This window comes from Pinus tabuliformis, chromosome 5_1 (genome assembly GCF_031772625.1).
Source record: "Pinus tabuliformis cultivar Carrire ecotype Pingquan chromosome 5_1, CPIR1, whole genome shotgun sequence".
Lineage (NCBI taxonomy): Eukaryota > Viridiplantae > Streptophyta > Pinopsida > Pinales > Pinaceae > Pinus > Pinus tabuliformis.
Window position 1 is genome coordinate 216,580,574 of NC_142305.1, and position 12,831 is coordinate 216,593,404.

At 39.1% G+C, this 12,831-nt stretch overlaps 1 pseudogene; it reads left to right on the forward strand.

Moving 5' to 3' along the window:
- Positions 1–12,831, forward strand: part of LOC149164172 (receptor-like protein kinase THESEUS 1) — a 90,723-nt pseudogene that overhangs the window by 35,711 nt on the left and 42,181 nt on the right.

Below are 12,831 nucleotides of genomic sequence, written 5' to 3' on the forward strand. Positions count from 1 at the left end.
ATCCTTATATACCCATGATCCTCCCCACTTCTAGTCAATGTGGGACTTTGGTCGTATACAACCAAAGGTCTTGTTAAGCTTATTGATTTTGCATCATTATTTACCTGCACTTTTATTGATTTCAAGCTTTCATTCCATTCTGGGTAGATGCCTGGGATCTGGGCCTAAAAAATTGGCTAAATCTTGGGGTCACTGGCACAAAACTGGCAAGTTTGGTCTACAGTCATTGGCATGCAGGTCTATGAGAGCGACTTTAGGTCTCTGGTCGCTCCCTTACCCATATCATGAGAGCGAATATGGCCTCAAAGGTCCAGAACAATAGTGGGACCTAGGGATAGGTTGTTTGAGTGGCTGACTTGTCTCATGAGGGTTCTGTTGATGATGTTGGATGGCTGTGTGTGATGTTCCGTTGATTCCACTTCCATAAGGTTACCTAGGAGGTCGAATCTGATCATGGTAGTCTCTTGTCTCATGTTTACCCCAGTTGGCATGGTTACTTGGGTGGATGTGGGAGGGGGGTGTTACAGAGTGGTATCAGTGCATGGTTCAACTCTCGGGCTGGATGGGTTGAATGTGTTGGTCATGCATGCATGTTAGTTGCATGTGTGTCTCTTACACTTATATACTTGTTGCATTTGCTTGATGATATATTAGGGTTGTAGTATGGTTATCATGGAGAATTTGATGTTGATATTTCAGAACGTATTTGACATGAGCATGTGACTGACTGTATATGGTTATTTGTTGCATCCATGTTGATTTTATGTCACCTACTTACATCCTTTTATTTTAGGTTACATTTTAAATATTTTGATTACATGCATCAGTCTTGTAGGTTGATTGAGGGAACTGATCGATTATGTTCAACTACATGCGTTTATGCATATTTGTAGTTGGCTAGACATTGCTTATGCATATTTTCGGTTGCATGTAGCAATCCATATAATGGAGTAATGGTTGTTTTCATGCATGAGGTCATAGCATGCATTGTTGATATGGCCTTGCATTGATGATTGGACCCTAGTTAGAGTGATGTTTATGAGTTGATACATTTACTTGCGTATGCCAATAAGTTGTTATGATTATGTTATACATGTGTCACACTGATTTGGTGATCTTTTAGACAAGGTATCCTCACCGAGATATACTAAGGTACATTGGTTTATTGTGATTTGGTTTATCTGACATATTATGCATTCTAGGAAGAAAGATAAAATGGCTAGCAAGATAGTTGACTACAAGGACTCTCCCTATGAATCCAAAGAGCAGTATGGTGTTGGGAACTCTTTAGATTTTGAAGTTACATTAAGAAGTTTGAAGGAAGAGATAAGGAGTTGTAAGGCGGATAATGACCGGATCATAGATGCATAAGAGAAGCAAGAATAGGTGAATGCTATACTTCTTCAGAGGTTATTAGACTTGTAGCGAAAAGGGCCGCTTCAGATCAGCCATGGACATGAGGATAAAACTAATGGGGTATATGATAGTAGATCTCTTGGTAGACACAGTTTAGATAGATATGATACAGTGAGGGATGACAGGTTGGACACTTCAGAAAGGAGGGGCGATGAGTACAAGTGTTATTCTAGTTATGGTCCTGATAGACATCATGATTGTCATCTCTATCATCCTTATAGGAGGAATGATAGGGGATGCTTACCGAATAAATTCAAGAAAGAAAAGCCACCTACTTTTGATGGAGATGTAAAGACATCGGAAGATGAAGAAGCTTGGATACTTGGAATGAACAAACTATTTGAGTTTCATGAGTACAAGGATAACATGAAAGCTAGAATATTTATCTTCAGCTTGAAAGGTAAAGTAGACATTTGGTGGGAAGATGTTAAGCGGGTTAGAGACATAAGGACAAATGACTTGAGTTGGGGGAATTCAGGAGGCTTTTCAGGAAGACGTAATTGCTAGAAAGGTACTACGATAGTAAGGCTAAAGAATTCTATTAGTTAAATATGGGATCAATGATAGATGAAGAGTACATGACCAAGTTTCTAGAGCTATCGAGGTATGTACTGTATCTTATTGAGGGGAAGGCTAAAGTTCAGAGTTTTTTCAGTGGTTTGCCATTAATATTTAGGATCAAATTGAGTATGATGAGCCTCAGTCACTTAAGGAAGTTATTGGGAAACTCAAGCAATGCTATGAAAAATCAAAGTGTAAGAATGAATCTTAGCAAGGATGGAAAGGAAAGGACAAAGGTAAAGGTAAATGGCAGCCTAAGAGGACAAGGCCCCAACACCCAGATGGGAAAGAAAATGTGGCTCTGCAAAAGAGATTTAATGCAACTAGATAGGGACATGGGTCACAACAGCAGCAACAACATAGAGGTGAGGACACTGGTCGGTTGGAGTGTTGGACATGTGGTGAGGAACACCTTAGGAGAGATTGTCCACAACATTAGGGTGGAAGGCTTAAGATATACAGTGCATAGGAGGCACAAACTCTTGGGGATGTTGGCCAGAGTATTCCACATATCTATGCAGTAGTGGACAACGAGCAAGCAAAACACCAGGCATTTATCATTGAGATGGACGGTAAGCTCTGTGATCAAGTTATTTCTATTTTGATTGACCTTGGATCTAATTATAGCTATGTTAGTCCTGACTTGGTGGATAAGTGTGGTTTGAATAAGGAATTTCATGTAGATTCTTGTTTAGTGTAGTTGGCTACAGGTACAAAGAAGTGAGTTCATCATTGGGTAAGAGCTTGCACATTTGATTTAAATGGTATGTTGTCTTTGAGGTTTCTGCGAGTTTCATTATTGCTTAGATTATCTTCCGGATCCATCGCATAAGGATTCTTTTTTATCGACGTTTCAATATTTTCACATCCTGAAGATGAACCACCGTTGCTGGTTCGAAACGTCGATGAAAAAGAATCCTTATGCGATGGATCCGGAAGATAATCTAAGCATTAAATGGTATGCATGAAACAACACATTTGAATGTGTTACCGTTGGGATCATACAATTTGTTGTTGGGAATGGATTGGTTGTATATAAATAGAACCAAGGTTGACTGCTATGACAAAGCTATTGAGTGTGTTGATGACAATGGAGAATCAAGAGTCTTGCAAGGTAAGAAGAAAGCCACATCAGTTAGGATTGTGACAACTATGCAAGAAAAGTGTAGCCATAGGAAAGTGTGCAAGCTATTTGTAGTACAAATTTCTAGTGATAAGGGTAAGGAGGTTGAGGATGCAAATGTGTTGAATAGATATCCAATGTTGCAGCAGTTTCAGGATGTATTCACTGAGGACATCACAAAGTTTCCACCTCATAGGGAGGTAGACTTTTCTATTGAGCTAGTGTTAGGGGCAACTCCAACATCGAAAGCACCTTACATGATGAGGACACCTGAGTTGGTTGAGTTAAAGTTGTAGCTAAAGGAAATGTTGGACAAGGGATACATTAGGCCAAGTGTATCACCTTGGGGCACACCGGTCTTGTTTGTGAGGAAGAAACATGGTACTCTCAGATTATGCATTTATTAAAGGCAATTGAACAAAGTGACTATCAAGCACATATATCCTTTGCTGAGGATTGATGACTTGTTCAATCAATTGAAGGGATAAACAATGTTCTCGAAGATTGACTTGAGATCTAGATACCATCAGGTACGCATCAAAAAGGAGGACATTTACAAGACTATGTTCAAGACCAGGTATGGGCATTATGAGTTTGTTGTTATTCCATTTGGCTTAACTAATGCTCCAACTACATTCATGTGTTTGATGAATAGTGGGTTGCGTCCATATTTGGATAAGTTTGTTATTGTGTTAATTGATGATATACTAGTATATTCTAAAAATGAGGAACAACACATCGAGCACTTAGCAACAATATTGAGGTCGTTAAGAGAGCATTAGTTGCATGCTAAGCTTAGAAAGTTCAGTTTCTTTCAGAGTGAGGTACACTACTTTGGGCATGTGGTCTCCAAGGAGGGCATTGTAGTATATCCATAGAAGATAAGGGCCATCATGGAGTGGGTAGATCCTAAGAATGTTGATGAGGTGATATCTTTCATGGGTCTGGCAAGGTATTATAGGAGGTTAATTAGGGACTTCACAGATTTCTTATCCAATTACATCATTGAAAAACAAAGGTAAGAAGTTCAAATGGACAAAGGAGTGTGAAATTAGCTTTGAGCATGTTAAGAACTTGTTGACGCATGCACCAGTACCACAGATTTTAGATCCGTACAAAGAGTTTGTGGTATGCACAGATGCTTGCAAGAGAAGTCTTGGTGGAGTCCTTATATAGGATGGATAGGTGGTATGTTATGAGTCCCGAAAACTAAATGAGCACGAGCAGAACTACCCGACATATGATCTTGAGTTAAAAATGATTATACATGCACTGAAGATGTGGAGGCACTTTATTCATGACAGGTGGTTTGTACTTATGAGTGATCACATTGGGTTGAGGTATTTATTTGACCAGCTAAATTTGAACACTAGGCAGGTTAGATGGTTGGCCACGATCAACGATTTTGATTTCGATATCAGGCACATCAAAGGTAAAGAGAACAAGGTAGTTGATGCTCTTAGTAGACGGGTACAGGTACATCACTTGGTAGCTGTTAGCTCCTATGGGACGGACTTACAAGATAGGATCTTGCAGGCAGGACAATAGGATGTCAAGTATGTGGAGATTGTGCATAGGTTGCAGTAGGGTGATAATACAGGTCATGGTACAGGTAAAAGTACATGTGCAGGTACAGGTACATGTAGTGCTATAGGTATAGGTGGCAATACAAGTACAGGCATAGGTGCAGGTGCACAGGGCATGAACTATCTTCTTACAATAGATGGATTGGTCACGTTCCGAGACAGGATATATGTACCAAATAGCAGTGAACTCAAGAAGGTGATCTTAAGGGAATTTCATGCGAAACCATATTCATGCCACCTAGGTTATCGGAATACATTGACAACAATGAAGAGATATTACTACTAGCTGAATATGAAGAGGGATGTAGCAGAGTTCGTGGCTAGATGCTTGGATTGTTAGCGAGTGAAGGCAGAGTGTAAACATCTAGGTGTATTTCTACAACCGATCGCGATTCCAAAGTGGAAATGGGAGGTTATTTCCATGGAGTTCATCACAGGGTTGTCGAAGATAGTGAAGTAGCATGATTCCATCATGGTCATTGTGGACAAGTTAACAAAGGTTTCACACTTCATTCCAGTGAAGTCTACATTCTCAGGTAGTGATGTGGCACAGGTGTTCATTAGAGATGTGGTTAGAATACAGGGTGTTCTGAAGAAGATTGTGTCAGACATGGATGTAAAGTTCACTTCCAAGTTTTGGAAGGATTCATTTGCAGGTTTGGGCATAGAGCTAGCCTTCAGCACAACTTATCATCCGTAGATAGATGGACATATAGAGAGGGTCAACAGGATATTGGAGGACATGTTGAGAATGTATGTGATGCATCAACAATGGAAATGGGAAGAGTATTTCCCTTTGGTAGAGTTCGCATACAACAAAGGTTATCATGAATCATTAAGGATGAGTCCTTTTGAGGCATCGTATGGGTGGAGTTGAAACACTCCCATTAGTTGGAGTGATCTGGTTAGCAGAGTATTGGTTGGACCAGATATGTTGGCAGACATTGAACATGAGATGCACGTGATCAAGAAGAATCTCAAGGCAACATAGGATAGGCAAAAAAGTTATGAAACCGGGAACAGGTTATTCAAGGAGTTCCAGGTTGGGGAGCAGGTGTAGTCTTGCATCAAACTAAAGAATAGCTCCTTGTGAATTGGATCGTGTGCCAAGATGGCACCACAGTTTTGTGGACCCTTCAGTATCATTGAGAGGATTGGGCCAGTAGCTTGTCGACTTGCACTACCTCTAAAAGTGAAAGTCCATTATGTTTTCCATGTATCTTTGTTTAGGAAGTATGTTAAGGATGTTGATCATGTGATTGAATGGTCTGTATTGCAGGTGGAACCAAATGGATAATTCTTGCCGGAGCCTCAGTGTATATTGCAAAAAAAGGTGCTCATGCTTCGAAACTGAGCAATCGAGCAAGTTGAAGTGCAATGGAAGCACTTTGGGCCCGATGAAGCTACATGGGAGATGGTGAATCAGATGCGGGCCATGTATCCTTCCTTGGTTGCTGGTTGAGGCAAAGCAGCTTAACATGGTGGTTTGGTATTTGCTTATGGTGGTGTGGTATTTTCTTATGATGGTTAGTATTTTCTTGTGGTGGTTTGGTATTTTATTATGGTGGTTTGGTATATGCTTTATGGTGGTTCAATATATTCTTTATGATGGTTTTGTTTATGCTATATGATGTTTTGATATGTGCTTAAATATGATGACTAGTATATGTTTGATATATGTTTTGGTATATGATTTGGCATATGTTTTGGTATCTATATTTATGGTGATGTTGCTATATGTACCCATGTGTATGGATGCAAATACCATAACGAGCTGTGTTATAAAGCTCCACTATGTGGTATGGTGTCATGAAATTATGGTTATGTTATCATGATGTTATGATGTCATGTGGATTGGCACTCATAAGGATGATCGTTGTAAATACCGTAATGAGCTGTGATCTAAAGCTCCACTATGAGGTATGTTTTCATGTTGTCATGATGTTCTTCTCTTGAGTAGATCTTTCATTGTAAATACTGCATCAAGATGTGCTATAAATCTCCATAAGCAGTATGTCTTCTTTCAGTAGGTTGCTGAGGTATATGAGTGATTGAACACAGAGGACGGTGTCCCCTAAGGGGGAGGGTTCTATAACATCCCTAGTGAAAATTCCATGTAATAAAAGTTAAAAACAATAACCACGGATGAATGGAACACTTATTCCAAGATGAATGTTGGGAAAGACATCCGAGGTGTTGTTCATTTGGTTGTTTATGGCTAAGGAAATTGGTAAAGGCAATGGCTAAGGCATTAAAAGGAAAAATGACATTTTTGGCACAATTATTTATGAAATTAAAGGAAATTAGGAGAAAAAGGAGGTGAAAGGTCACAGGTTGCATGTGAGGAGGAAAATGAAGGAAACGAATGGAAAATGAACAAAATAGAGGCATCATTCATAAAAAGGCTTCTGAGGATCAGTTGGTAACCTTTTGTCAATTTAGCTTTGAAGCTCTTTCATTATTCTCTCTCTCTCTCATACTCTTGGACACTTAGAGTTTTCTTGGAGCACTTTGGCATTGGAGAAAGAAAGGAAAAGAAGGCAAGAGGAAGCAAAGATCAAGCAGGTAAAGGTAGGATCAAGTAGCTACAACAGGCTTCATCGCAAGTATCGACTTGCATGTGTATTTTCCTTGCAATTTTTGGCACGCATGGGATTGCATGTGTTTATTTTCTACCATGGCATGGGTTTTGCTAGGTGTGACAATATTCTTAGCCTAGCCTTGACATTTACTGATAGCTTTGATGAGATGGGTTCTCTCATTCGGTTTATATGGGATGGCTGGATTGGATTCAAAGATGAGTGGGGTGGATCTCAGAATTGACAAACACATGGTGTAGTGGTCCCTAAACCGGACTGAGGATGCATGAAGCCACTGGCCTAGTTACCCCTAAACTAGACTGTGGGTTGTGGTAAAGCCAAATTGTGTGCCTTGGTGGGCTTAGGAATCCTTTCCAGTGAATGGAAGGATATATAGTAAAGCCAAGAGGTTGATTTTCTCTCTGTTGGGCCCAATGATTCTGGAATGGAATGCACGGTAAAGCCTGGAGAGTATGTCTCAGTGTAGGGCCTAGTGATCCTTGGATCATTCTGCAGATGCACGATAAAGACTAAGAGACTAGGAGGCACTCAAATTCCTCACGGTGTAGGCGGAGAACTCCGGTGGCATCCACATTGATTAGTGTTTTTGATGTGTTCTATGAGTCCCACATTCATGCTTGGAATATGGCACAGAGGTGATTGGTTGAAGAGAGGCTTAGATCAACCAATCTATGGTTGGGTGGAATGTAGTAGTCCCATCTTTAGTTGGTGCATTGTATTCATTAATGAGAAATTAATTTCCTTGGTGTTCATGTGTAAATGTACTAGTGTATATATGGATTTTGATGGTTGATATGTTTATTATATTTCTGTTCCTATTATGCTGGTTATATGCACATTTGATGACAACAACTATGTATGTCTCTCAGCATGTTTTTACTTGTATATGAATGGATAATGTGTCTATGACATAATAGATGAACATGCAACAAACGACATGAGGGAACAATGGTTTATAGCGATTCTCATATAAGTATGAGACACCTACACTTAACTCTGTTGTTTACACATGTAGGTTTCATGTCGATGATATGTTTGACGAAATGCCTATCATGGCTAGTAGGGGTTTGGTTAAGGTCTTGTCGAGCTTATTTCTTTTGCATCATTGTTTCCCTGTACTTTTATTGATTTCAAGCTTTCATTCCATTCTAAGCAGTGGTCTGGGCTCTGGGCCTGAAAAAGTGGCTTAAATCCCGGGGTCGCTGGCATAGAACTAGCAAGTTTGTTCCACAGTCGCTGCCATGCATGCCTATGAGAGCAACTTTAGGTCTCTGGTCACTTCGTTTCCCATATCATGAGAGTGACGATGGCCTCAGAGGTCCAGAATAATAATGTGTTGAGAAATGTCAACAAGAAATTCCAGTTTAATTTCTCCTTGAATTCTTTTCTCATAGCAATTTGAAAATAATTAATTAGGTTTAATTAACTTAATTAATTTAGGAAATTCGAATTGAAAGTATTTTAGAAGACATGTACATGTTCTCCCTAATTTATAGGATTTAAGGATGAGTTATGAATGAGTTGTAATTAGTTAACTCAGTTTATGGAGTTAAGTCCAGTTAAATTAGTTCTAATAAGTTTCTGGAACTAATAGTGAGTAAACAGTTAGTTGGGACAATAGTGACCCAATTAGTGCTACTCTAGTTAACTAAAGATTCCACCATCAAAAAATCATGCATGCCGATTATGAGAAATACCCATTTGAGACTAGAGTGTAGGGACAATGTACTAATTGTTTTAGATTTTTCTGAGTTGCACTGATAGTGCATGCATTCAGGAACTGATCCTTGAGGGATTGCGCTATTTTTAGAGGTTTTATTTCCCTTTAAATACAAGCTATCCTTCATAGGAATTACACATAGGAATAGAGAATTGGAGAGCTTGTGAATTGGATAAGATTTGGCCTTAATATTTCTTATGAGTTGGAGATTGAATTTGCTGAGTGCTGGGATTGTTCTAGAGAGAACACGCATTGTAATTTCATCTTGATTTTCCAGATTAATACAAAACATATAGTGGGGTTTTGATTTGTGGCTTTCCCCAGATATTTATTATGTTATGTGCCTTTGATTCTCTTCCTTTATTGATTATCTTTTGCTCGATGTTTATGGGCTTCCGCTGTAAAGAGTAGAAGTATATTCTTGTCTCTTGTTTTAGTAGATTACATGAGCTTGTGAATCTACAGGTTTTTCTACATAGTGGGACCCAGGGACAAGTTGTCTAAGTGGCTGACTTGTCTAATGAGGGTTCTGTTGATGATGTTGGATGACTATGTGTGATTTTCCATTGATTCCACTTCCTTAATGTTACTTAGGAGGTCAAATCTCGTCATAGTAGCCTCTTGTCTTATGTTTACCCTAGTTGGCATGGTTACTTTGGTAGATGTGGGAGGAGGGTGTTACAGAGTGGTATTAGAGCATGGTTCAACTCTCGGATTGGATGGGTTGAATGTGTTGGTCATGCATTCATCTTAGTTTCATGTGTGTCTCTTACACTTATATACTTGTTGCATTTTCTTGATGATGGATTAGGGTTGTAGTATGGTTATCATGGAGAATTTGATGTTGATCTTTCGGAACGTATTGTACATGAGTATGTGTCTGACTGTATATGGTTATTTGTCGCTTACATGTTGATTTAATGTTACCTACCTACATCCTTTTATGTAAGGTTACATTTTGAATATTTTGATTACATGCATCAACCTTGTAGGTTGACTGCAAGAAATGATCGATTATGTTCGACTACATGAATTTATGCATATTTGTAGTTGGCTAGGCATTGCTTATGCATATTGTCAGTTGCATGTAGCAATGTGTATAATGGAGTAATGGTTGTTTTCATGCATGAGGTCATAGCATGTATTGTTGATATGGCCTTGCATCGATGACTAGACCCTAGTTAGAGTGATGTTTATGAGTTGATACATTTACTTGTGTATGCCGATATGCTATTATGATTATGTTATACATGTATCACACTGATTTGGTGATCTTGTAGACAAGATATCCTCCCCGAGCTATACTAAGGTACGTTGGTTTATTGTGATTTGGTTTATCTGACATATTATGCATTGTAGAAAGAAAGATCAAATGGCTAGCAAGATGGTTGACTACAAGGACTCTCCCTATGAATTTGAAGAGCAATATGGTGTTGGGAACTCTTCAAATTTGGAAGTTACATTGAGAAGTTTGAAGGAAGAGATAAGGAGTTGTAAGGCAGATAATGGCCGGATCATACAGGCATAAGAGAAGCAGGAAGAGGTGAATGCTATACTTCTTCAGAGTTTGTCAAAATTGCAGCGACAAGGGCCACTTCAGATTAGCCATGGACATGAGGATAAAACTAATGGGGCATATGGCAGTAGATATCTTGGTAGACACAGGTCAAACATATCTAATACAGTGAGGGATGGCAGGTTGTTGGACACTCCGGAAAGGAGGGGCGATGAGTACATGTATTATTCTAGTTTTGCTTCTAATAAACATCATGATCGTCATCACTATCATCCTTATAGGAGGAATGATAGGGGATACATACCAGATGAATTCAAGAAAGAAAAACCACCTAATTTTGATGGAGATGTGAAGAAGCCAGAAGATGCAGAGACTTGGATACTTGGAATGTACAAATTCTTTGAGTTGCATGAGTACATGGATAACATGAAGGCTAGAATAACTATCTTCAGCTTGAAAGGTAAAGTAGACATCTGGTTAGAGACATCAAGATTGATGAATTGAGTTGGCGGGAATTCAAGAGGCTTTTAGGAAGAAGTACTTGTTAGAAAGGTACTAAGACAGTAAGGCTGAACAATTCTATGAGTTAAAGATGGGATCAATGAAAAATAGAGAGTACACAACAAAGTTTTTGGAGCTATTGAGGTATGTACCGTATCTTACTGATGAGAAGGCTAAAGTTCAGAGATTTTTTAGTGGTTTTCCATTAGCATTTAGAGATCAGATTGAGTATGATGAACCTCGAGTCAGTTGAGGAAGTTATTGGGAAACTCAATCATTGCTATGAACAATCAAATCGTAAGAATAAATCATGGATGGAATGGAAAGGAAAAAGGTAAAGGTAAATTGCAGCCTCTGAGGACAAGGCCGCAAACTATAGATGGGAAAGAAAATGTGGCTCTGCAAAAGAGATTTAATGTAGCTAGATAGGGACATGGGTCACAACAACAACAACACCATAGAGGTGAGGACACTGGTCGGTTGGAGTGTTGGACATGTGGTGAGGAACACCTTAGGAGAGATTGTCCACAACATTAGGGTGGAAGGCCTAAGATATACAATGCACAGAAGGCGTAGACTCTTAGGGATGTTGGCCAGAGTATTCCACGTATCCATGCAGCAGTGGACAATGGGCAAGAAAAACCCCAAACATCTATCATTGAGATGGGCGATAAGCTCTGTGATCAAGTTATTTCTATTTTGATTGACCTTAGGTCTAATTATAGCTATGTTAGTCCTGACTTGGTGGATAATTGTGGTTTGAATAAGGAATTTCATGCAGAGTCTTAGTTAGTGGAGTTGGGTTCAGGTACAGAGAAGTGAGTTCATCATTGGGTAAGAGCTTACACATTTGTTTTAAAATGGTATGCCTACAACAATGCATTTGAATGTGTTGTCTGTTGGGATCATACAATATGTTATTTGGCATGGATTGGTTATATCTACATAGAACAAGGGTTGACTGTTATAACAAAGCTATTGAGTGTGTTGATGACAATGGAGAACCAAGAGTCTTGCAAGGTAAGAAGAAAGCCACATCAGTTAGGATGGTGACAACTATGCAAGCAAAGCGCAACTGCAGGAAAGGGTGCAAGCTATTTTCAATACACATTTCCAGTGATGAGGGTAAGGAGGTTGAGGGTGCATATGTGTTGAAAAAATATCTAGTGTTGCATCAGTTTCATGATGTATTCCCTGAGGAAATTACATAGTTTCCACCTCACAACGAGGTAGACTTTTCTATTGAGTTAGTGCCAAGGGTAGCTCCAGTATCGAAAGCACCTTACAAGATGAACACACCTAAGTTGGTTGAGTTAAAGTTGCAGCTGAAGGAAATGTTGGACAAGGGATACATTCGGCCAAGTGTATCACCGTGGGGCACATCGATCTTGTTTGCGGGGAAGAAAAATGGTACTCTAATATTATGCATTGATTACAGGAAGTTGAACAAAGTGACTATCAAGAAAAAATATCCTTTACCGAGGATTGATGACTTGTTCGATCAGCTGAAGGGAGAAACAATGTTCTTGAAGATTGACTTGAGATTCAGATACCATCAGGTACACATCAAAGAGGAGGACATTTACAAGACTACGTTCAAGACCAGGTATGGGCATTATAAGTTTGATTTTGTTCCATTTAGCTTAACTAATTCTCCAACTACATTTATGTGTTTGATTAATAGTGTGTTTCGTCCATATTTGGATAAGTATGCTATTGTGTTCATTGATGATATACTGGTATATTCTAAAAATGAGGAAGAGCACACCGAGCACTTAGCAACATTATTGAGGTTGTTGAGAGAACAT